This window comes from Cnephaeus nilssonii (assembly GCF_951640355.1).
Source record: "Cnephaeus nilssonii genome assembly, chromosome: X".
NCBI classification, from domain to species: Eukaryota; Metazoa; Chordata; class Mammalia; order Chiroptera; family Vespertilionidae; genus Cnephaeus; species Cnephaeus nilssonii.
In genome coordinates this window covers 119,550,376-119,577,580 of record NC_137071.1, presented here as the reverse complement: position 1 = coordinate 119,577,580, position 27,205 = coordinate 119,550,376, and the positions used below count along the sequence as shown (strand labels likewise).

Below are 27,205 nucleotides of genomic sequence, written 5' to 3'. Positions count from 1 at the left end.
ACTCAGTTTCTTTGTCTTTAAAATGGGGATGATAATAATGGCAACTTGCTCATTGGGTTGTTGTGAAAGTGAAATGATAACGTGTATAAAGGCACTTAGCACAGTGCCTTGGCATATAGTGCTCTCAATAAACAAATTGTTATTATCACTGTTGTTACTATTATTGAGAAGTTATGGTCATGATTTCTGTCAGATTTTCTTTTCTTTTCTTTTCTTTTTTTTATAGAAAAGCACTCTCAATAAATTTTATATTCGAATGATTAACCTTCAGGACCTGTTTTTGCTCCTAAAATGTTCACATCATAAGCCCACACAGTGCCTATCCCCTGTCCAGTGACCAGGTCCAGGGTCCAGTTTGGGGAAAGAAAACTGGCAAGTGATGACTCTAGGGTCACCCTCAAGTTCAAGCTCAAGTTTCTTCTTTAACCGCAGCATCAACTGAGGCACCCCCAAAGTAACAACATTTGAGTACTGTGAAAAAGTAACCTTTCACAAAATTGAAGTATAAAATTTGGCTGAGTCCTATACCCCTTCTCCCCAATCACAGTATCTGGAGTACCAAACTAGCCATGGGCTTAGTTCATAGCCAACTAAGTTGTGAATCCTTCTTTTGCAGCTATCACAATCAGTCCATCACCACTACCAATGTCCACCAGAGGTCCTCTTCTGCTTCACATTTTCCCATTTCAATCTGCATTGCAATTGCAGATACAAAAGGCATGCAAATTTTTCGGAGGGCTGGTATTATAAATGGAGTGACCACAGGCATGCACAGCCACCAGTGTTCTACCAAACCATCCCAGTAAATAAGAAGTCCCACCTGCTTTTCTTCAAACTGTTGGGTTCAAGACTTGTAGGTAGTACATATACTAACAGACTTTCTTCTTTAAGTGTTTCTGGAGGTGTACCTCTTCCTCTGTTGTCAGATTTTCTTTATTACTGACTTGGTGTCCTAACAAACATTAGCAGATTGGTTGCTTGACCTTGACTTTATCTAGAAAAGAGACCCAGTGATCAGGAAATCCACCAAATTAAATTATGGCATAGGTCATCATTTTCAAGAATATTTTCCTTAGACTATTGGACCTGCAAGATGCTCTGCAGTCAAATGACACTGGGAAACCATAGCCATGTCTTGCAAATTCATAATATTGTATCAGTACCGCATAAGTTCTGAGAAATCCTATAATTAAAAAAATAATTTGTTTAAGCCCCATTTTCCAAATTTATCTACACTAATGAAAGAGAAACATGCAAATTGACCATCCCTCTGCTACGCCCACCAGCCAATCAGAGTGAGTATGCAAATTAACCAAACAAAGATGGAGGTTAATTTGCATACATAGGCGCGGAGCGAAGACTAAAGACAGCTTAGAAGGAAGCCAAGCACTGCAGAAGGGAGCGAAGCAGCGGAGATGGGAGGGAGCCAAGGCAGTGGAGAAGGGAGCGAAGCCCGCTTCGCTCTGGCTGCAGGAAGCCCTATTCTTGCAGGAATCTTCCTGCAATGGGCCTCTAGCATAATATAAATGTGTGTATGTGTGTATGTGGTGCCTCAAAATTGATGAAGTCTTCTACAAACATATTTTGTGAAACACAGATATAATCTAACTTCTTAATTTAAAAAATGTGAGGCCCAAATGGGAGGAAGACTTTCCCAAGGCCACACAATAGTAATGGGTATGTGGGCATGGATTCCAAATCTTCAAATCCTTGTGCCTTTTTTTCCAGAAAAGTCTTTTTGTATGTAATAATCTTTGTGCACATATACATTTTCCTGGGCTGTATATTAATTAGCAGATGTGTAATACCTTTGAAAGTCCAAAGACAAGAACATTTTATAATTGCCACAGGTTTTGTATTGTGAACTTACAGTTTAACAGCCTCCATCCTCTCTTGGACTGAGGATTTCTGTTCTTTTTTATTTTTTTTTATTTTTATGAGTTATTTGAGCCAAACTGATAACAAGTGCCAGGAAGCAAAACCTCAACAGATTGAGAAAATGCTCCCCCCAAAATGGCAATTTTGCACTTTATGTTATACATTACAATAAAAAGAGAAGACGTAAGTGGGTTAAAGGAAATCCATTGGTGACAGATTAGGGAGGCGGGAGGAAAGCAAAGCAGGGGGTAGGGGTGAAGGGACCTCTGGGATTGGATAAAAACTAAAATGATAGACCCATACTTCTTTTACATAGGTGGGTACAGGTTAGTTAACAGTCAACAATTAACATGATACAATAACAATCAGGGGGTTTGTGGTCTCCAGTCTTGTACAGTGCCTGTGCTTTGAGGAATCGGGAAAAGGGGAAATAACAGTGTTATTGCAAAGGCATTTTTTAAATAAATCTTTATTGTTCAGATTATTATAGTTGTTCCTCTTTTTTTCCCCCATAGCTTCCCTCCACCCGGTTACCACCACACCCTCTGCCCTTACGCCCCCTCCCCACTGTCCTCATCCATAGGTGTATGATTTTTGTCCAGTCTCTTCCTGCACCCCCCACATCCCCTTCCCCCTTAGAATAGTCAGTCCACTCCCTTTCTATGCCCCTGATTCTATTATGTTCACCAGTTTATTCTGTTCATCAGATTTTTTATTCACTTGATTTTTAGATTCACTTGTTGATAGATATGTATTTGTTGTCACTTTGTTGTTCATAATTTTTATCTTTACCTTTTTCTTCTTCCTCTTCTTAAATAATACCCTTCAGCATTTCATAAAATACTGGTTTAGCAGTGATGAACTCCTTTAGCTTTTTCTTATTTGTGAAGCTCTTTATCTGACCTTCAATTCTGAATGATAGCTTTGCTGGGTAGAGTAATCTTGGTTGTAGGTTATTGCTATTCATCACTTTGAATATTTCTTGCCACTCCTGTCTGCCCTGCATAGTTTCTGTTGAGAAATCAGCTGACAGTTGTATGGGTACTCCCTTGTAGGTAACTAACTGTTTTTCTCTTGCTGCTTTTAAGATTCTCTCTTTTGCCCTAGCTGGTTTGGCTCAATGGATAGAGTGTCGGCCTGTGGACGGAAGGGTCCCAGGTTCTATTCCAGTCAAGGGCACATGCCTAGGTTGCGGGCTCGATCCCCAGTAGGGGGCGTGCAGGGGGCAGGCGATCAATGATTCTCTCTCATCATTGGTATTTCTATCTATATCTTTCTCCTTCCTCTCTGAAATCAATAAAAATATTCTTTTAAAAAAAGATTCTCTCTTTGTTTTTTGCCCTTGGCATTTTAATTATGATGTGTCTTGGTGTGGTCCTCTTTGGATTCCTTTTGTTTGGGGTCCTCAGCACTTCCTGAACTTGTAAGTCTATTTCTTTCACCAGGTGGGGGAAGTTTTCTGTCATTATTTCTTCAAATAGGTTTTCAATATCTTGCTCTCTCTCTTCTTCTGGCACCCCCATAATTTGGATGTTGGTATGCTTGAAGTGGTCCCAGAGGCTCCCTACACTATCTTCATATCTTAGGATTCTTTTTTCTTTTTGCTTTTCCGGTTGGGTGTTTTTTGCTTCTTCATATTTCAAATCTTTGACTTGATTCTTGGGATCCTCTAGGCTGCTGTTGGATCACTGTATATTATTCTTTATTTCAGTCAGTGTATGCTTAATTTCTAGTTGGTCATTTTTCATATCCTTGAGGATCTCACTAAATTTCTCAGAGGTTTCTAGAAGATTCTTGAGTAACCTTATAACTATGGTTTTGAACTCTATATCCAGTAGTTTGCTTTCCTCCATTTCCTTCATTTGTGACCTGTTTCTTTGTCTCCACACTTTGGCTGCTTCCTTGTGTTGATAGAGTGGCTTTGTGTGCTAGGTGTCCTATAGGGCCCAGTGGCTCAGCCTCCCTAATTACCTGAGGTGGACACTCTTGGTGCACCCCTTTGTGGGCTGTGTGCACAGTCTTGTTGTAGTTAAGCCTTGATTGTTGTTGGTATCACTGGGAGGAGCTGACCTCCAGGCCAATTGGCTGTGAGGATCAGTTGTGTCTACAATGGGAGAATTTCTGTGCTGGAGACACCCTTATGGGGCAAGACTTGCTTCAGTGGGGCTTTGGCGCTCACTGAGTCTGCCCCCTGAGTGTGTCTCTTATGGATGTGAAGCGTTGAAATCTGGATGATCTCACTCTGACCACTGGGTGCACTGGTTCTTGGATCTCTAAGGAGGTGCAAAGTCAGCCACTCCCTGAGGCCACCCAGCAGGAGCTACAGAGAGATCTGCAGATTCCTCCTCTTTGTTTGGGGTTTGGAGGTGCCCAGATGAGGCCCAGCTGTGAAGCAATGCAAGCTGTTGTCCAGCTTTGGGCCTTCTTTTGGAGGCTCTGGGGCTCTTTGACCCAGCTGCAGTACGTTAGGTTTCAGATTGCAAAGGGCCAGGCCATTCATATGCAAAAGCCTCTGCGCACAGATTGGGTGGGGTTGTAAATTGGATGGGGCGGGGTCTCAGGGAATCACCAGGGTGGAGCAAACAGCAATGGCTGACTGTCAGTCCTGCCCTGAAGAGTTCCCTGGGTCTCTGTGTCCCACGGCCCCATGCAGGAACAATGAATGGTGCAAGCACCTCTGAGAGAAAGCCGTCCTCGTGTTCCGGCCCGATGCCAGACAGTCCAGTTTCTCCCTGTTTGAGTCTGGGTCCCCAGAGTCTCACCCAGAACTGGAGTTCAGAGTAGTCAGGAGCTTGTATCTCCCTCCCAATTGAAAAAGACAACAGCGTACTCAGTTGCCAGACCTTTTTTGCGCGTGCCTCCGTACCTCTGCACTTTACTTCACACCTCCGTACCTCCTCCCAGTCTCAGTGTGCTTTTCTCTTTCCTTCTAGTTGTATAAATTCCACTCAGCCAGCCTTCCCGTGGTTCTGGATAATATCCGTTTTGTCTTTTAGTTGTAGTTTTGAAGTGGTTGTGTGAGACAGCAAGTTCAGGTGTTTACCTATGCTGCCATCTTGGTTCTTCTGCAAAGGCATGTTTTAACAAGTATGTTATCCTAAATTCAAAAAGACAACAGGCCCTGGCCAGGTGGCTTAGTTGATTTGAGTGTCATCCCATATACCAAAAAGTTGTGGGTTCGATTCCTGGTTAGGGCACATACATAGTTTTAGGGTTCAGTTCCTAGTCATGGTGTGTACAGGCGACAACCCATCAATGTTTCTCTCACATCAGTGTTTCTTTCTCTCTCTCTCTCTCTCTCTCTCTCTCTCTCTCTCTCTCTCTCTCTCTCTCCTGTCTCACTAAAAAGCAAAACAAAACAACAGCAAAAATCAGCCCCGCCAGTGTGAGTCAGTGGTTGAGCATCGACCTATAAACCAGGAGAGGTCAGCATTCAATTACCGGTCAGGGCACATGCCAAGGTTACGGGCTTGATCCCCAGTAGGGGGCATGCAGAAGGTAGCTGAGATTCTCTCTCATCATTGATGTTGCCATCTCTCTCTTCCTCTCTGAAATCAACAAAAATATATTTTTTAAAATCAACAAAAACATATCCTTGGGTGAGAATTTTATAAAATAAATGACAAGCTTAGTTAAGGTGAAGATTGACCTTTGTTAAGAAAAAATACTTCCAGAGAACATGACTACTTGCCATGAACTCCCTTTAATTAAAAGGTTTAAAATCCCACCATCCTATGTGGTTACTTTAGGTCTCTGAGTTTGTAAGACCACCATGCAGGCCTCTCCTGAGCTAGTCAGGTTTAGTATATGGCCCCTTTTCATCCATAGCTGATATGTATGAAAAGCATTAAAATGTGTATACACAGTAATTATACTTCTATGAGTTTACTTAATTGAGATGTGTGCAAAAAATATGTTTATGAGTATTCAAGAGAACATGCTATATTCTTTTCTCACATAACACTATAGCATGAACATTCTCCATCTCAATAAGATATTATTTATAAATATCTTTATTAAAAGCTGCATAATATTTCATATTGGAATGCCACACTATTTAGTCACCTCGCAAGTGTTGAATATCCATTATTTCTGAAATTTCATCATCATTAATAATGTTGCAATGGATACCTTCTCTGCATAATTTTCAGAATAGAATCACTGGGTAAAAGGTTGGGTGCACTTAAAATATGGATGCATATGTTTAAATTTCTTTCAAATTAACTTTGAGTTTTAACTCAATTTCAATTAGCAGTATACAGTATATGAACAATATCACTGAAATTTTATTAGTGTTTTAAAAATAATTAAAAAAATATATTTTATTGTTCAGAGTACTATAGCTGTGCCCCCCTTCCCCCCCCCCCCCCCCCCCCCCCGCCCAGGGACTTTGTCTCTTGAAGTGATGAGAGTTGAATGCCAGAGGGCGCTCTTACCTTAGGCCAGTGATGGGCAACCTTTTGAGCTTGGTGTGTCAAACTTCGCCAAAAAACTGAGCATAACTCGGGTAGTGTGTCACTTTGAGGAAAAAACTAACTCCAAGACTCTAGTCGCAAATGTTTCATCCTCAGGAGCAGCAAATGTTTCATCCTCGGCATGCAGCCGCGTGTCATCAGAAATGGCTACGCGTGTCAGTGCTGACACGCGTGTCATAGGTTCACCATCACTGCCTTAGGCTATCAATTTAGATTCAAGCAGCGGGAGGTTACAGAAGCAGCAAGTTTCAGGAAAATTAAGTTTCCCTCTCTCCCTTCTTCCTTCTCTCTCCCCTCCCTCACTCCCTTCCACTCTCTCTAAAAATCAATGGGGAAAAATATCAGTTATGGCAGGGACCATAGACCACAGTTAATAGGGTAATGTCTCTTGAAGTGATGAATATTGAACGCCAGAGGGCGCACTTTCCTTAGGCTATCAATTTAGATTCAAAGGACAGAAAGGTACAGAATCAAGTTTCAGAAAGATTGAGTTTCCCTCTCTCCCCTTCCCTCCCTCCCTCCCTCCCTCCCTCCCATCCACTCTGTCTAAAAATCAATGGAAAAAATATCCTCCGGTGAGGATTAACAAAAAATGTAATCAATCAATTTTTAAAAAGAAGATTGAGGAATCGCTGGGTGATAAGGCAGTTCCATTTTTAATTTTTTGCCACTTCTGGGAATATATCTAAAGAAACCCAAAACACTAATTTGAAAGAATATATGCACCCCTATGTTAATTGCAGCATTATTTACAATAGCCAAGATTTGGAAGCAGCCCAAATGCCCATCAGTAGATGAGTGGATAAAAAAGATGTGGTACAGGGGGTCAACAGAGGTGGGGCACAGACCTTCACCCCCCCAAGTTTGCAGGGGCCTGAACCCTCACCCCTGCTGAAGGAGATCTCCTGCCCCCATGGCTGCTCAGCTTCACGTGCCCAGCTCAAATAGGGACCCAGGTAACAGAGACTTGGCCGACAGCAGATGCCCTCTCACTGCAACAAGACTTGATGGAGATGTCTTGCACCCATGATCTGGGGAACTGGGGTCTATGATATCTAAATCCAGCCTAGCACCAGGAATGCTCAGGGCCTACTCAAGAAGGCAAATAATCCTCTCCACTAATAATTACAGGGTAAAACAAGATGGTTGTTAGAGTATTAAATTTGACAGTAAAATAGTAGTCAAGTTTTCAGACTAATTTAAATTGGCCAATCAAAATAAGCAAATACTCTAGAAAAATCAATTGTACTGGACAAAAAAGCTGTTCCTAAAGTGTTAACTAAAATTTTTATTGGTAGTTCATCTCATGGTAAAATTGCGTAACATATAATGAACCTAAAGCAGTCACATTTTAGTGCAAAAAAGTAAAATTTAAAAGCTATCAACATTACAGCATAAAATTTCCAAAAGCCTCCCAATATTTAAACCAAAAAAAGGGGGGATAGTAGAAGAATATCATGTAAGGAAAAATATCCTGCAAATAAATTACATCTAGAAAATTTTTACTTTAGAAAATTAACTTTCATTTGTAATGCTAACAGCAAGACACCCAGGTAAAACATACATGGTGTCAAAACAAGCCAAAGGAAAATCGTTTGGGCAAAAAAATGAAAAAGGATCGCAAGTCAAATTTATAGAAAATATTCCTTTATTAACTTTTGGTCGAGAATATGTTTGTATATTTTCAGAAAACAACTCCGAGACCATGTGGATTCCTGCAACAGAGAGGAATTGACAGGAGTGCTCCAGCCATGAAGTCAGAAGAGAAACAGTCCAGAGATGGAAGACACTGACCATGCCTTGCCATACTAGCAGTCAGCAGATGTGTGTCACTGCAGATTGCCCAGGACCAAACCAGAGAGGGTCGGACCTGCATTACCACCATTTGTCCACCATCCAGAACTGAAATATAATTGCTGTTATGAACACATAAACAACTGTTGGACATAGAAATTGGGACTCAAAAGAACTGTTGGCCCAGAAAGAAACTCACTATAGACTGATTCATTTGCCTCTCAGCATAACCATTATTGCTTGTCTCATTTTTGGTTCCTATAAGTGTATTCCTAGTATCACATGAGCTCACTCATCTAGGGGAAAAGATGAACAACATAGACTGAAGAACAAGAACAGCATTGATCAGACTGTCAGATCTCAGAGGGAAGGTAGGGGAGGGTGGGGACAAGGGAGATAGATCAACCAAAGGACTTGTATGCTTGCATATGAGCCTAACCAGTGATCACGGACAACAGGGGGAGGGGGGCATGCGTGTGGGGGGATTTGGGAAGGGAATGGGGGGGTTGATGACAAATATGTGATACCTTAATCAATAAAGTAATTTTTAAAAATGCAGATTGCCAGATAGCACACACAGACCTTCTGATTCAGTAGATTGGGAGTAGGGCCCAAAATAATGAATTTTAATAAGTTCTTAATGCTGAAGCTGTTGGTCTGAAGACCACTCTTTGAGAACCAATGCTGCAGAGAGAGTGTGTGTGTGTGTGATTTATTTTCTCTCAAACCTGTCTTGGCATCAGGATTTAGCATGCTAAACTTTTTTTGTCTGCTTACTCTAACTCATGATGGATTGTTCTTAAATATTTTTAGGCTAAATTCATGTTAAGTGGAAATATTTTTTCCTGTGGCCTAGATTATTAAAAATACCCTCCAAAAGTGGGGGGAAAAAAAAGATGTGGTACATTTACACAATGGAATACTACTTGGCCATAAAAAGGAAGGAAATCTTATCTTTTGTGACAGCATGGATGGACCTAGAGAGTATTCTGCTAAGTGAAATAAGCCAGTCAGAGAAAGACAAGTGCCATATATGATTTCACTCATATGTGGATTCTAATTTTAAAAATAAACTAACAAAATAGAAACAAACTCATAGAGAATACTGACAGTTGTCAGAGGGGAAGGGGATTGTGGAGCTGGGTGAAAAAGGTGAAGGGATTAAGAAAAAACACACCTCATAGACATAGACAATAGTATGGTGAATATCAGAGGGGAAAGGGCTGGGGAGGTAGAAGAGGTTAAATCGGGGATAAATAGTGATGGAAGGAGAAGACTTGGGGTGGTAAGCACAATATATAGATGATGTAATATAGAATTGTACACATGAAAGCTATGTAATTTTATTAACCAATCTCACCTCAATAAATTCAATACAAAATAATAAAAATAAGACTGAGGAAGTCAGAAGACACTGTCACTGTAGAAGCAGTGATAATAAAATTAAAGTCATGGGAGACAAATTAGAAAAGAAAGGAGGCCAAATAGGACTATATCAATGTATAAAACTTCTGTTTCATAATTTTTAAAAAACTAACATTAAAAAGTAATGTGAGCCCTGGCCAGTTTTGCTCAGTGGTTCAATTCCCAATCAAGGGCATGTATCTTGGTTGCAGATATGATCTCCAGCTCCGGTCAGGGGGCATGTGGGAGGCAACCATTCGGTGTGTTTCTCTTTCTCTCTTTCACCCTCTCCTCGCTCCCTTCCACTATCTCTCTGAAGATTAATGGAAAAAATAACCTCGGTTGAGGATTTTTTTTAAAGTAATGTGAAAAAATACGTGTGTATGTGTGTGTATGTATATATACACACATATATATATCCTATACAAATCTATGAGACCACAAATTTCTAACAACCAAAGTATATCAAGTTCATATTAGATGAAATTATATAGAAATAATAATTGGCAATATTTACTAAGCATATTCTATGTGTTAGTTATCTTACACTACCTCATTAACACTTAAGTCTATGAGGTAGGTATAGAGAAGTGTCTTCATTTTACACATAAGAAAACTGAGGCTTAAAATCCTATATAATAAAAGGCTAATATGCAAATCGACCGAACAGCAGAACAACCGGTCGCTATGACACGCGCTGAGACTGGATCATGGCTGGCGAGCACAGCAGCAGTGGTAAGAGTGGGCCTAAGGTGCGAGAGGGTGCAGGCCAGGCTGAGGGACACCCCCCCCCCCAACCAGTGCATGAATTTTGTGCACCGGGCCTCTAGTTTTAAATAATTTGCCAAAGTTTACACTACTAAGTAAAAGAGACAGTTGAGACTCTGTCTCCCTTCAGAGTATTCAACTACTCCTAACTTCCTCCCCATGGCTTATAAGGCCCAGTGAAGCCTGGCTCCCACTTACCTCTCCAGTCTTTCTCATCACAATTTGTACAGCAGGACAGAAGTACTTTCAGTTCCTTGAGCAGGTCATATTCCGTGCATAGGAATCTCTTCCCTCCATCTTTATCTGAGTCAATCCTATTCATCCTTCTGGTCTCAGCTTGGACATTATTCCCTCCAGAAGTCTCTGCTTTCCAAGTCTGGCTTAAATAACCTGCTTCTGTGCTTCTATAGTTCCCCATCATTTCAGCACACTGCATGGCAAGTGCCCATTTCCTGATCTGTGCCCTCTGTTAGATTGAAAATTTGAGGAGAGCTGAGACTAGGTTTGTCTTGCCCCCACTGCATTCCCAGCTACTGACACAATGCCTGGCATATGGTAAGTTCCCTAGACATGCCGAAACGCCTCTACTTGAGATATTTCTTAGAGCCACAAGCTGTATGGAGAGCAAATGTCATCAAGTCTCTGCCACCAGCAGATAGTTATTTACTCTCATTTTGGTCTCTGGAATTGGTGCTCATCAGACATGTTTGCAGTGATTTTTCTATATCTTTTTCTTTTTAAAAAAAAATATTTTATTGATTTTTCACAGAGAGGAAGGGAGAGGGATAGAGAGCTAGAAACATCGATGAGAGAGAGACATCGACCAGCTGCCTCCTGCACACCCCCCACCGGGGGATGTGCCCGCAACCAATGTACATGCCCTCGACCGGAATCGAACCTGGGACCTTCCAGTCCGCAGAACGAGGCTCTATCCACTGAGCCAAACTGGTTTCGGCATGCAGTGATTTTTCTTAGGTTTGAGCAGTTTAATGAACATTATTAACATATATCTGATACATACAAAAGCAGTAGAGAGTGTTGAAAGTTCCAGTAGGAAAAATCATAGGGCTACAATAGAAATGAAATTAGAACAAATATATATAAAAATTACCAGTGTTGCACAAAAATATACATGGATAATTGAAGAGCAGTGAACATTCTAATGGGCAAACTCTGGATCATGCAACGTGTGAAGAATGCTGTGCCTATGATGATCAAAAGAATAAGAGCCGAAACCGGTTTGGCTCAGTGGATAGAGCATCGGCCTGCGGACTCAAGGGTCCCGGGTTCGATTCCGGTCAAGGGCATGTACCTTGGTTGCGGGCACATCCCCAGTAGGGGGTGTGCAAGAGGCAGCTGATCGATGTTTCTCTCTCATCGATGTTTCTAACTCTCTATCCCTCTCTCTTCCTCTCTGTAAAAAATCAATAAAATATATTTTTTTAAAAAAGAAATCTTAAAAAAAAAAGAATAAGAACCATGTATTTTTGACTAAGGAAATGAGAGTCCTAAGCTAACTCCTAGAGTACCTTATTGGGGGCAGGGTGCAGGGTGCAGGGTGGAGCTACAGGTTTTTGCCCACTTTCAAGACATCTTTTTTCAACCCTTTTATGACACACTGCTATCCTGAGCTTCTCTGAAAACTATTAATGTGAAATCTTAAATTTAAAGGTGTAATGGCTTTGAGCCAGGATAATCAATCTTTATGAAGAAGGGCCACATCCTTAAAAAAAAAAAAAAAAAGCAGTGAATTTCTCCCCATTGTGCACCACCTTGGTCTATTTGTATAGGCTTTTACAACATATTGTTATCTAGATTTAGTAATGGTATTACTACTTTTTTATGTTTTTGTTGGTTTTTAGAGAGAGAGAGAAAGTGAGAGGGATAGAGATATAGAAGCATCAATGAGAGAGAAATTTCATCAAGTGGCTGTCTCCTGCATGCCCCCTTCTGGGGATTGAGCCCACAACCTGGGCATGTGCCCGTTCCAGGAATTTAACCAGTGACCTCTTGGTTCCTGGGTCAAAGCTCAACCATTGAGCCAGACTGGCCGGGCTATTACTACTTCTTGAGTGCCTGTTAGAGGTTTGGCACTTCTGAATACTATCTCATTTAAGCCACAATGTACCTGTGAGACTTATATTATTTATCAAATTCTACAAGTTAGGAAATGAGCGCTCTGAAAGGATAAGTATCTTCCCCATAGTCACACAACTTTGAAGTGTTTATGTTGGAATTGGAAGTATCATTTGTTGGGTCTGACATGCCTATTACACTACACCAGTGTGCTTCCCCTGTTATCTAATTTTATCTTCACAACAATCATGTGAATGAAGGTAAGAAAATTATTTTCCCCATTTTAAAATGAAAGCAGTGAAGCCCAGAAATTATCAAGGTCCCACTACTAGGTAATAATAGAGATAGAAGTAAACTAAGAGCTTGTGTCTCTAAGTCCAGTGCTTTTTCCATGTCACTGTACCTTTATTTCTACATTTATTTGTTACAGGCTAATGATAGGAGCCTTTACAAGGGTTGGACCTTCTTAATGGCCAAGGTGTATGTGCCTGGGGTGAGGTAATGAAGGGGCTGACTTGCTGTGTTGGTGGGATTATTTAGGGGTCAAAATCCAAGTGGCCCCAGCCCTTGGATTTTATCCCCTAGCTCAGTGATGGCGAACCTCTGACACGCGTGTCAGTGCCATTTCTGATGACACGCGGCTGCTGAGGCGGCCGCATGCCAAGGATGAAACATTTATGTTATTTAAACTATAAATATCGCAAAATAATGTTTTTTCCTCAAAGGGACACACTACCCGAGTTATGCTCAGTTTTTTGGCGAAGTTTGAAACACCGAGTTCAAAAGGTTGCCCATCACTGCCCTAGCTGCTAGGCACTTCCCACTGCCCTGGCCTTTGGTAACATTCCTAATCTGTCCAGTAGAAATTGCCCATTGCTGACATTTAGTCTTGAGTTGAAATCTATGGAATATTATTCAGCCATGATTAAGAAGAAAATCCTGCCATTTGTGATAACAGGGATGGACCTTGAGAATGTTATTCTAAATGAAAGAAGTCAAACAGAAAAAGACAGACTTTCAGCTATAAAATGAGTAAGACCTGAGGACCTAATGTAAAACATGGCGACTATAGTTGATAACACTTTATTGTATAATTGAAATTTGCTGAGAGAATTTAAATGTTCTCACCAAAAAAAGGAATAAAAAAATAAATATATGAGGTGATAGATGCATTAATTAACTAGACAGTGGGAGACCTTTCACAGTGTATCCTCTCTAATAAAACAGTACTATGCAAATCATCACTCCGCTACACTCACTAGCCACACCCACCAGCCACGCCCACCAGCCAATCAGAAAGCAAATATGCAAATACACCTAACCAAGATGGCTGCAGCCTCGGAGATCGTTGGTTGTTGGAACAGGGCTATTGGAGCCGAAGATCAGAGGGGAAGATCGGAGCCAGCGGGAGTCCCCCACAGGTGATCAGAGCCACCTGGGGGTCCCTGCCCAGGGCCCGAGCCTCAGCCAGAGGCTTGCAGCCTTGGCTGGGGGTAGAGCCCCTCCCATGGGAGCCAGCTGGGGGTCCCTGCCCAGGGCCCGAGCCTCAAACAGAGGCTTGCGGCATTGGCTGGGGGCGGAGTGGGGCGATCAGAGCCAGCTGGGGATCCTGCCCAGAGCCCAAGCCTTGGTCAGAGATTTGCAGCCTTGGCCATTGGGGCGGGGCCTGGCGATCGGAGCCAGCTGGGGCCCCCTGAGGGCGATCGGAGCCAGCTGGGGGTCCCTGCCCAGAGCCCAAGCCTCGACCAGAGGCTTGCGGCCTTGGCCTTGGATGGAGCTGGGCGATAGAGCCAGCTGGGGGTCCCTGCCCAGAGCCCAAGCCTCGACCAGAGGCTTGTGGCCTTGGCCTTGGATGGAGCTGGGCGATCGGAGCCAGCTGGGGGTCCCTGCCCAGAGCCCAAGCCTCTGCCAGAGGCTTTAGGCCTTGGCGGGGGGTGGAGCCCGTGAGCGGAGCCAGCTAGGGGTACCTGCAGGTGATTGGAGCCAGCTGGGGGTCCCTGCCCAGGGCCCAAGCCTCAGCCAGAGGCTTGCAGCCTTGGCTGGGGGTGGAGCCAGGCGATTGAACCAGCTGGGGTCCCCTGCGGGAGATCGGAGCCAGCTGGGGGTCCCTGCCCAGAGCCCAAGCCTCTGCCAGAGGCTTGCGGCCTTGGCTGGGGGTGGAGCCAGCTGGGGGTCCCTGCCCAGGGCCCGAGCCTCAAACAGAGGCTTGAGGCCTTGGCCAGGGGCAGAGCCTGGCAATCGAGCCAGCTGGGGGTCCCCTGCCAAGGGCTGGAGGCTTTAGGCCTTGGCAGGGGCGGAGCCAGAGATCACAGGAGATAGGTGTGAACTACAAAGGAAATACCTTTTCTGACCGCTCATTGGGTAAGCTCCCTGTATGCCACTGGTAATATTCTTAGTAACTTGGGTATAAGAATCCAAAAAGGTGATCTAGGGCTTTTCCACCACACTCCTGGAGAAAAAAACGAAGATCTGCTGCTGGAGGGCTAAGAAATGTCATATCCTGCCCCAGCCGGTTTGGCTCAGTGGATAATGCCTAGGTTTGCCAATCGTGGAGTCCAGGTTAGATTCTGATCAAGGGCATGCACCTAAGTTGCAGGCTCCTCCCTGGCTGGGGCCCAGGTCAGGGCTCATGAAGGAGGCAAGCAATCTAAGTATTCCTCTCACTTTGATGTTTCTCTCTGTCTTTCCCTTTCTCTTTCACATGCTCTAAAAGTCAAAGTCAACATATACTCAGGTGAGGATAAAAAAAAAAAAAGAAAGAAAGAAATGTCATATTCTATGAAAGACACATCTTTAAAATGCCTAAAGAAAGTTGTCATTTTTTCTTGGTGAAGGGACTGGAGTCCATGTTGATGAAAACACCTTGGTGGCTGCAGTGGCTCCAGCAGCGGGGTGATGGGGCTGGTGCCTTTCCCTGATCAGCCTGGTTGTCTCTCACAAAGGGAGGCCAGACTGCGGCTTAGGCCCGCTCCTTATGGGGAGCGGGCCTAAGCCGTCAGTAGGACATCCCCTGAGGGCTCCCAATATGTGAGAGGGGGCAGGATGGGCTGAGGAGACACCCCCCCCCAGTGCACGAATTTCGTGCACCAGGCCCCTAGTACATATATCAAATCACCACAATGTACATGTTAATGTCATACAATTTAGTTTGTCAGTTATATTTCATTAAAGCTGAAAATTTTGGGGAGGAAGATGGCTACCGACGGGAAGGCAGACTGCAAGATAGTGCGTGAGTGAGAGAATGAAGAAAGGGTGTGTAGTCGCACGGGGAGTGTTTGTTTGTGAGTTGAAGGACAGCTATACTCCAGGGGACTGTGGGGGATAGCAGGACGGGGTTCCCCTGACTGGGCAGCCTCCACTGCTGCTGGGATCCCTCCTGGAGCGACCAGCTTTGACGCGGAGATTGTGCCATCTTGAAGGAGAAAGTGGGTGTTGTCAGAAGTCTGAAAATCCGAGAATCTACAACACCAGCACCCAGTGATCAGCGGGGAACCCTGGAACACCGGTCCCAAGTGGCGCGAGCACGTGGATTTGGTGGTGCTCTGTGCCTCCTCACGGAAAGGTCAGATTTCCCCTGGGATAAGGTGAGGTCTGTGGTCGGGGCAGGAGAGAGAAACGCACACGCAGGGAAGTCTGCGCCCAGAAAGAATCCGCAGCCGGCCATTGGGGCTGGCGTGATCCGCGAGTGTGGAAGGGGATCCACAAGGCTGCTGACAGAAGGGAACTCTAGAAAGCGGTCCATAGCTGAACTGGGCATAAAAGGGCAGCCTACGGATTTTAACAGTATGCCGGCTGCTTGGACCCAAGGGGGAAAAAGACCTCAGGGACTTGTGCCGCAGCGCTGGCAAGCATGTGCTTGCTCTGGCTCTTTCCCCCCCCCCGCCCTCTTTAAATCTTGCTTTTGATTGCTAAGTCCAATACATAGGATCATCCAATTGATGAAACTCTAAGAGACTGCAGGGGAAAGTTGTTTTTGTGGAACCTGGGGATCAGAGCGGGGAATAACGATCAGAGAACCAGCTCTGGGGCAACCCACTCCCCCAAACCGGTATTAAGTACCACAGGGAAAACAAAATCTAAACACTAGCTAGAGAGGACCTATAGACCCAGAGGTCAATCCAGAAACACTGCCACCCAGGGGTTGAATCACAAATTGACTCTTGTGTAAACACAAATAAAGGAGTATAAGAAACAGAGAAGTACAGCCTGCTTGAAAATCAGGACTGTGGCTTACAACACTGAGGAGCAGTGGAATGCAGGGAACTTCAATACGGTCCTGACTAGGAAACAGGCGTGCCAAACAGAATAGTAGAGGAAGTGAATGACCTTCACTACTGCACATTTTTATTTTTATTTCATCTTTTACTTAAGAAACTATTTTTTTTCTTTTTTCCTCACTTGATTTTACCTTCTTAATTATTACACTTTTATTTATAATCAGTATTATTACTACTACTATTTTTCCTTTTTATTAAAGTGTCATTTTATTTTCTCTTTATTTTATTTTGGGATTAGTGTTCTACATTCTATTTTCATCTTTCCTTTAGCACCATTTTACTCTATCTCAACTTTACCTTTATGCCAACGCTCTCTTCCTCACTTTTCCCTTTTTGTTGTCCTGTTTCTCTTACCCTATTCCTGCTTTAGATTTCCTTATTCCTTCTTTTTACCCCCTGTTAAAATTTCACCCTACTTATATGTCTAATTTCCAATCCCCTGCTCTAAGTCCATACATACATCTCTCTTCTCTTTCTTCACTATCCAAATTTTTTCTCTCTGTCCTTTTGTTGTTGTTTGCTTGATTGTTGATTATATTGGGGGTTTTTTATGCTTGTTTGTGAGATTGTTTCACTTTTTGTTTTTGTTTTGTTTTGTTTTTTGCTTCTGTTTTCCCTCACCTCGCCTGATATTCGTTGTTGTTTGTAGTTTGCATTCATCTCTAGGTATTTGTTGCTGGCATTTGTTGGGATTAGTGGCTGTTCTATTGGAGTTTTCTCCCCATATAAATAGTTGTTTTCCCTCTTCTTTTTTATTCTCTTTCTTTTCTCTTACTTTTTTTTCTTTTCCCAATTTCATTTTTGCACTCCTTTTTTTTCTCTTTTCTCTTTTTTTCTCTTCTTCTTTCTTTCTTATCCTCTAATTCTCTTTTCTCTGGTGGTCACCTTTATTTGGGGTTATTAGTATCATGAATACATTTGTGTTCAGTGGTGTGTGCATTGTGCCTTGTTGTGTTGTATTTTGTGCCCTTAAATCAATGCAGGAGAGAGAGAACTACATAACCAAACACCCAGAGAAGACAGATCATGGGGAGACAAAGAAACGGCCCACATATGACAGAAAAGCAGGCATCACCAGAAAAGGAAGTAAACGAAATGGAGGCTAGCAACCTGTCAGAAAAAGAATTCAGAGAAATGGTCATAAGGTGGATGAAAACAATGGAGACAAATTCGACAATATGTGTAAGAACCAAGAGGAAATGAAGAAGAACCAAGAAGAAATGAAAAATGACATAGCTGCTATAAAGAACCCAATATAAAGCATCAACAGTACATTAGAAGAAGCAGAGGACCACATCAGTGAGCTAGAAGACAAGGTTGGAAAAAAATACCCAAGATGAGCAGTTTCTAGAAAAAAAAATTAAAAAGCAGGAGGAGAGCCTAAGGGAACTTTGGGACAACACAAAACAAAACAACATCCTCATAATAGGGGTCCCAGAAGGAGAGGAAACCGAGCAAAAAATAGAAAACCTGTTTGACAAAATAATGACAGAAAACTTCCCTGATATAGGGGAGACAAATCCAAGAAGCTCACAGAGTCCCAAACAAAATGAACCCCAAAAGATCGATGCCAAGGCACATCATAATTAAATTGGCAAACACCAATGACAAAGTAAGAATCTTAAAAGCGGCCAAAGAGAGACAGAAAGTTACCTACAGCCGAAACCGGTTTGGCTCAGTGGCTACAGCGTCGGCCTGCGGACTCAAGGGTCCCAGGTTCGATTCCAGTCAAGGGCATGTACCTTGGTTGTGGGCACATCCCCAGTAGGGGGTGTGCAAGAGGCAGCTAATCGATGTTTCTCTCTCATCGATGTTTCTAACTCTCTATCCCTCTCTCTTCCTCTCTGTAAAATTTCAATAAAATATATTTTAAAAAAAGAAAAAGAAAGTTACCTACAAAGGATCCCCCATCAGACTAGTGACAGATTTCTCAAAAGAAACACATCAGGCAAGAAGGGAATGGAATGAAATATAAAAGTCATGCAAAGGAAGGGTCTGAATCCAAGAATACTGTACCCAGCAAGACTATCAATGCTTCCCAGACCAAAAAGGACTAAGGGAGTTTATTACCACAAAACCAGCAATGCAAGAAATGCTAAAGGGTCTGCTGTAAAAAGAAGAAATAGGAAGCACGTAAGGAAAACAGGGGTAAAGAATAAAAATGGCAACAAACAAGTATCTATCAATATCTTTAAATGCAAATGGATTAAATGCCCCAATCAAAATACATAGGGTAACTGAGTAGATAATAAAACATGACCTATATATCTGCTGTCTACAGGAAACCCACCTCAGAAGAAAAAGACACACACAGACTGAGGGTGAAGGGATGGAAAAGGGTTTTTCAGGCGAATGGAAATGAAAAAAAAAACCTGGGGTAGCAATACTTATATCTGACAAATTAGATCTCAAAGTGAAGGACATAAAAATAGATCAGGAAGGCCACTTCATAATACTAAAGAGAGCAATCCAACAAGAAGAAATAACTCTGGTAAACATATATGCACCCAATACAGGAGCACCCAAATACATAAAAAAACTTCTGGAGGATATCAAGGGGGAGATTGACAGCAATACAGTCATAGTGGGGGACTTTAATACCTCACTATCACCATTGGACAAATCCTCTAAACAAAAAATCAGCAAAGAAACATCAATCCTAAATGACTTGCTAGATCAGATGGAATTAATTGGCATCTTCAGAACATTTCACCCCAAAGCCACAGAATATACATTCTTCTCAAGTGCACATGGGTCATTTTCAAAGATAGACCATATGTTGGGTCACAGGCAAAGTCTCTTCAAATTCAAGAAGATAGAAATCATATCAAGCATCTTCTCAGATCACAATGGCATAAAACTGGAAATCAACTACAATAAAAACAATCCAAAAAAAATCAAACACTTGGAGACTAAATAGCATGCTATTAAACAATGACTGGGTTACCAGAGAGATCAAAGAAGAAATAAAAAACATCATGGCAACAAACAACAATGAAAACACAACAATCCAAAATCTATGGGACACAGAGAAAGCAGTCTTGAGAGGGAAATTCATAGCTCTACAAAGCCTACTGCAAAAAACAAGAATCTATGGCAATAAATTACCTAACCCTACAACTCAAAGAGAGCAACAAGAAAAAGCCCAGTGTAAGCAGAAGGAAGGAAATCATAAAGATCAGAGCAGAGATAAACGACATAGAGACCAAAGAAACAATACAAAAGATCAATAAAACCAAGAGCTGGTTCTTTGAAAGGATAAACAAGATTGATGAACCTCTAGCCAGGCTCACCAAGAAGCAGAAAGAGGACCCAAATAAACAAAATCAGAAATGAAAAAGGCGAAATAACAACAGACCCCACAGAAATACAAAGGATTGTTAAAAAATACTATGAACAACTCTATTCCAACAAACTGGACAACCTGGAGCTAATAGACATATTCCTAGAAAAATACAACCTTCCAAAACTCAATCAGGAAGAATCTAAACATCTCAATAGGCCAATAACTATGGAAGAAATTGAATCAGTCACAAAAAGCTTCCAGCAAACAAAAGCCCAGGGCCAGGCGGCATCACAGGGGAGTTTTACCAAACATTCAAGGAAGAACTAAAACCTGTCCTCCTCAGACTATTCCAAAATATTCAAGAGGAAGGAACACTTCCAAACTCATTCTATGAAGCCAGCATCACTCTAATACCAAAACCAGAATAAGACAACACAATGAAAGATAATTACAGGCCAATATCCCTCATTAACATAGATGCCAAAATCCTAAACAAAATTCTAGCAAATTGGATCCAACAGTACATCAGAAAGATCATACACCATGACCAAGTAGGATTTATCCCAGGGATGCAAGGATGGTACAATATCTGCAAATCAATAAACGTGATACATCACATAAACAAATTGACAAATAAAAACCACATGATCATATCAATTGATGCAGAAAAAGCATTTGACAAAATCCAACACCCATTTTTTGATAAAAACTCTCAGCAAGGTGGGAATAGAAGGCTCATACCTCAACATAATAAAAGCCATATATGACAAACCCACAGCCAACATCATGCTCAATGGGCAAAATCTAAAACCATTTCCCATAAGAACAGGAACAAGACAGGGATGCCCAGTCTCACCACTCCTGTTCAACATAGTACTGGAAGTATTAGCCATTGCAATTAGACATGAAGAAGAAATAAAAGGCATTCAAATTGGAAAAGAAGAAGTAAAACTGTCCTTATTCGCAGATGACATGATATTGTACATAAAAAACCCTAGAGACTCAATCAAAAAACTATTAGACTTAATAAATGAATTCGGCAATGTAGCAGAATACAATATTAACACCAATAAATCTATGACATTTCTATACACCAATAGTGAACTTACAGAAAGAGAGACTAAAAAAGCAATCCCATTTACCATCGCACCAAAAAAATTAAGATACCTAGGAATAAACTTAAGTAAGGAGGTAAAAGACCTATATGCAAAAAACTACAGGACACTGAAAAAAGAGATAGAGGAAGACATAAACAGATGGAAGAACATACCATGTTCATGGTTTGGGAGAATCAACATCATTAAAATGTCCATACTACCCAAAGCAATCTATAGATTCAATGCACTCCCCATTAAAATACCAACGGCATATTTCACAGACCTAGAAAGAACTCTCCAAAAATTCATCTGGAATTAAAAAAAAGACTCCAAATAGCTGCAGCAATCCTGAGACAGAAGAACAAAATAGGTGGAATCTCAATACCAGATTTCAAGCTGTATTACCAAGCCACGCTTCTCAAAACAGCCTGGTACTGGCACAAGAACAGGCATATAGACCAATGGAATAGAATAGAGAACCCAGATATCGACCCAAACCAAAATTCTCAATTAATATTTGACAAAGGAGGCATGAACACACAATGGAGTCAAGACAGTCTCTTCAATAAATGGTGTTGGGAAAATTGGACAGATACATGCAAAAAAATGAAACTAGACCACCAACTTACACCATACACAAAAATAAACTCAAAATGGATAAAGGACTTAAACATAAGACAGGAAACCATAAAAATATTAGAGAAATCCACAGGCAGCGAAATCTCGGACATATGCCAAAGCAATTTCTTCACTGATACCGCTCCTAGGGCAATGGAAGCTAAAGAGAAAATAAACAAATGGAACTACATCAAAATAAAAGGCTTTTTTACAGCAAAAGAAACCATCAACAAAACAACAAGAAAGCCCACTGTATGAGAGAACATATTTGCAAATGTTATCACAGATAAAGGTTTAATCTCCAACATTTACAGGGAACTCATACAACTTAATAAAAGGAAGATCAATGATCCAATAAAAAAATGCGCAACTGACCTAAATAGGTACTTTTCGAAAGAAGACAGAAGGCCAAGAGGCATATGAAAACATGCTCAAAGTTACTAATTATCCGAGAGATGCAAATCAAAACGACAATGCGGTACCATCTCACACCTGTCAGAATGGCAATCATCAACAAATCAACAAACGACAAGTGCTGGCGAGGATGCGGAGAAAAAGGAACCCTCGTACACTACTGGTGGGAATGCAGACAGGTGCAGCCACTGTGGAGAACAGTATGGAGTTTCCTCAAAAAACTAAAAATGGAACTCCCATTTGACCCAGTAATCCCACTCCTAGGAATATTCCCCCAAGAAACTAGAAACACCAATCAGAAAGGATATATGCACCCCTATGTTCATAGCAGCACAATTCACCATAGCTAAGATTTGGAAACAGCCTAAATGCCCATCAGCAGATGAGTGGATTAGAAAACTATGGTGCAACTACACAATGGAATACTACGCTGCTATAAAAAAGAAGTAATTCTTACCATTTGCAGCAGCATGGATGGAACTGGAGAGCATTATGTTAAGTGAAATAAGCCAGGCAATGAAAGAAAAATACCACATGATTTCACTCATTTATGGAAAATAAAGAACGTTATAACCTGATGAATAAAAAGATAGATACAGAGGCAATAAAGCACTGAACAGACTGTCAAATTACACCGGGAAGGCTGGGGAGTGTCGGGGATGGGGGGAAAGAGATCAACCAAAGGACTTGTATGCATGCATATAAGCACAACCAATGGACACAAGACACTGGGGAGGGTGGGATGAGGGCATTTGACCGGGGTTAGGGGAGGCTGGGGGAAAGTCAATGGGGGGGAAGGAGATATATGTACTACTACATGTAATACTTTAAACAATAAAAAAAGCTGAAATTTTTAAATTTAGTTATTTGAAAAAGATAATACATGAGAGTATGTCTGCTTTAATTTTGACTGAGAACCAATCTGAATATGAACAATCAACATGTGTAGTGTGCAAATAAACATTTAAGGCCTGACTATACAACTTTTAAAACTTCTTATCCTATTCATAATATATAATAGAGAGAGAAAAAAAGAATATTTAATATTTATTTGTAAAGTATGTGGCCATATTATGTATCATGGAAGGAGACAGCTGGGGTAGGGAGGGGAGTATTTTTAATTTTGGTTTCCACATATTAATATGTAGAAATACATTTGAATTTTACTTATCTTGTATCTTGCAACTTTTCTCAATTCACCTATTAGTTCTAGAAGATTTTTTGTAGATTCCATGAGATTTTCTGTACAGAGTCTATACTATTGACAAGCATGTTATCTTTGAATAAGGACAATTTGCCCTAGTTGGTTTGGCTCAGTGGATAGAGCATCAGCCTGCGGACTGAAGGGTCCCAGGTTCGATTCTGGTCAAGGGCACATGCCTGGGTTGTGGGCTTGATTCTCAGTAGTGGTGTGCAGGAGACAGCCGATCAATGATTCTCTCATTATTGATGTTTCTATCTCTCTCCCCCTTTCCCTCTCTGAAATCAATAAAATATATTTTTAAAATAAATAAATAAGGACAATTTTATTTCTTCCTTTTTAAACTATATTCTTTTTATATCTTTTTGTCTTAATGTGTTGTATTTTCAGTGCTGTGATGAACAATAGTGGTGAGAATGAACATCTGTGGCTTATTTGTAGACTAGAAGGAAAGCAGTATTTCAACATTATTGTGATGTAAGCTGTCATCTTTTTGTAGATATTTTTTTATCAAGTCGAGGCAATTCCCTTATCACGACATACTGAGAGTTGTTTTTTAATCATAAATGGGTGTTGAATTTTCTCAAATGATTTTTCTGTTCCTATAAGATTTTTCTTCTTGAACCTATTGATATGGTGGATTTCATTGATTGAATTTTGAGTGTTGAACCAGTCTTGAATACCTGGAAAAAACCTCATTTGGTAATGGTATATACCTGTTTTTTATAAATTATTGTATTTAATTTGCTAATATTTTGTTGAATAATTTTTTTGTCTAAGTTCCTTAGAGATACTGGCCTGTGGTTTCTTTATTCCCTTTCCTTCCTTCCTTCTTTCCTTCCTTCCTTCCCTCCTTCCTTCCTTCCTTCCTTCCTTCCTTCCTTCCTTCCTTCCTTCCTTCCTTCCTTCCTTTCTTTCCTTTTTCTCTTTCTTTCTCTTTCCTTCCTTCTTTCCTTCCTTCCTCTCTTCTCTCTTCTTGTACTGTCTCTAGCTTTTGTATCACATTAATAGTGGCCTCATAAAATAAGTTGGAAAGTTTTATTTTCTGGAAGAGATTGTGTAATTTGATGCAAACTCTTAAATTTTTGTTAGAATTCTCCAGTGAAACTTTATGGGCCTGGAGATTTATTTTTAGGAGCTTTATACTTATGAATTCAATTTATCTAATGGTTATAGGATTATTCAAAATATCTATTTCATTTAGTTTAGTTTTTTAAAAATATTTTTAATTGATTTCAGAGAGGAAGGGAGAGGGAGAGATAGAAACATCAATGATGAGAGAGAATCATTGATCAGCTGCCCCCTGCACACCCCAAATTGGGGATCAAGCCTGTAACCTGGGCATGTGCCCTCACCAGGAATTGAACCATGACCTCTTGGTTCATAGGTTGACACTCAACTACTGAGCCATGCCAGCCCGGCTCATCTTAGTTCAGTTTTGATAGTTTGTGGTTTTATAGTTTGTGGTTTATAGTTTGAGGAATTGGTCCATTTCTCCTATGTTGAATTTATGAGTGTAAAATTGTTCATAATATTCACTTGTTATCCTTTAAATGGGTAACAGGATGTGTAATGATACCTCCTATTTCATTCCTGATACTGCTGATTTGACTTTTTTTACATTTTTTATTTATTGATGAGAGATTGAGATCAATTTGTTGTTCAACTTATTTATGTATTCATTAGTTGTTTCTTGTATGTGCTCTGACCAGGGATTGAACCCGCAACCTTGGCATATCAGGATGGTGCTCTAACCAACTGAGCTACCCTGCCAGAGCTATTTCTTTATTTCTATACTAGGAACCCAGTGCACGAATTCATGCACCTTGAAAGGAACCGTGGGCTGCGAGGCTGCAGAAGGCACAGGGGCAGGTCTCGGCCCATTCTCTGCAGCCCTGGTCCCCTGTCTGCCAGTAGCCCTGCTCCCATCACCACCACTCCCACAGGCTCGCACCCGCTGACAGCACAGAGCAACTGGGGCTGGTGCCAGCAGCGGGTGCGAGCAGCGGCTGCTGCCCCAATTGCCCCTCAGGTGCAGGGGGAGGTGGAGAAGCACCCAGGAGCGATCAGGGCCGGCAGCCGCCTCGCACTAGCAGCTGGTGCGAGCGGCAGCTCCGGCATGGGCTGTGTGTGGGAGCAGGGCTGGCACTGGCAGTGGGTGCAAGCAGCGGCTCTGGTGCCAGCAACATGTGCAAGTGCCGGGCTGGACCACGGCACGCAGAAACAAAGAATTTTCAGTAACCACCAGAGGCTCATCCCGATGACAGCGACTGGTGCCCCACCTTGGTTTGGCATCCCCGCTCACCTGCTCCACCATCTTGCGGTAATGACCAATGCCCACCATGTTCCGCACACACCCCTGGTGGTCGGCACACATCATAGCAACTGATTGTTCAGTTGTTCCGCTGTTCTATTTGCATATTAGCCTTATAATATATAGGATTTATCAGTTTTGACAGAAATGTATTGAGTTTATTGACTTTTTGTGTAGAACTGGGCTTTTGTTTCATTGATTTTTTTTCTATTGTATTCTTTTGTTGTTGTTAATCCTCACTTGAGCATATTTTCCCCAAATGCTTTTCAGAGAGAGTGGAAGGGAGGGTGAAGAGAGATGTGTGAGAGACACATCAATCATTGTTGCCTCCTGCACAGGCCCTGACCCAGGGATTGGGAGTGAACCCTCAACTCAGGTACTGCCCTTGAGTGGGAATCAAACCCACAACCATTCAGTGTGAAGTCTGATGCTCTAACCACTGAGAACACTGGCCAGGGTCTATTGTATTCTTATTTTCAATTTTATTGATCTCTGCTCTTTTTTATTTCCTTTTTCTGCTTACTTTGGGTTAATTTTGCTCCTCTTATTCTAGTTTTTGAGGTAGGCATTAAGATTATTATTTTTTTTTAATTTCTTTATTGATTAAGGTGTCACATATTTGTCCTCATCCCCCCATTCCCATCCCACACCCCTCCCCATGGATGCCCCAACCCCCTGTTGAACTTAACCATTGGTTAGGCTCTTATGCATGCACACAAGACCTTTGGTTGATCTCTCCCTTCTCCCCCCACCCTCCCCTATCCTCCCTCTGAGGCCCGATAGTCCGATCGGTGCCTCCTTGTTTCTGGTTCTGTTCTTGTTCATCAGTCCATGTTGTTCATCATTTCCCCTAGATGAGCGAAATCATGTGTCACTAGAGATGTACTTATAAGAATTGAATGTGCGACGGGCAATAATAGTTATGCTGACAGGCAAAAAATCAGTCTGTAGTGAGTTTCTTTCTGGACCAACAGTTCTTTTGAGACCCAATATCAATGTCCACCAGTTCCTTATGAGTACATGTCGGCACTGACCCCTCAGCTCTGGATGGTGGACAAATGGTGATAATGCAGGTCCGACTCCCTCTGGTTTGGTCTCGGCCGGACCCAGGGGGGGCACGGCTTCACCCGGACCCGGGACCCAGGCTCACCCGGATCCAGGGGCCCGCGGCCTCACCCGGACCCGGGACCCAGGCTCACCCGGATCCAGGGGCCCGCGGCCTCACCCGGACCCGGGACCCAGGCTCACCCGGATCCAGGGGCCCGCGGCCTCACCCGGACCCGGGACCCAGGCTCACCCGGATCCAGGGGCCCGCGGCCTCACCCGGACCCGGGACGGCATTAAGATTATTGATTTGAGATTTTCTCTCCCTTCTAATGTTTTCTGCACATGATGTCTCTAGGTGGAAGAAGGGTTGTAGACCCAGTGGGGAAGAAGAGTGCTTCTCAGACAGGTTTGGTGGGATCTTCTAGTTACTACCCCAGAATGCAATTTCTCTGAGAGGGGGAACTGAGTTTGAGGCCTAGCAGGAAAGGAGAGGGATTCTACTGACTGCATATTGTCAGTGGGGCTTCTGATCATCTCCCTTCTGGTTTGGATAGAT

At 42.1% G+C, this 27,205-nt stretch overlaps 1 pseudogene across 1 annotated transcript; it reads right to left on the bottom strand.

Annotated features, from left to right (window-relative positions):
- Positions 1-260: 260 nt before the first annotated feature.
- LOC307095428 (ATP synthase subunit C lysine N-methyltransferase-like) lies at positions 261-25,632 on the bottom strand (annotated as a pseudogene). The gene is made up of 3 exons: positions 25,594-25,632; positions 1,164-1,183; positions 261-828 (listed from the first exon to the last, which is right to left on the bottom strand). The product of its transcript is annotated as an ATP synthase subunit C lysine N-methyltransferase-like (transcript).
- Positions 25,633-27,205: the final 1,573 nt, after the last annotated feature.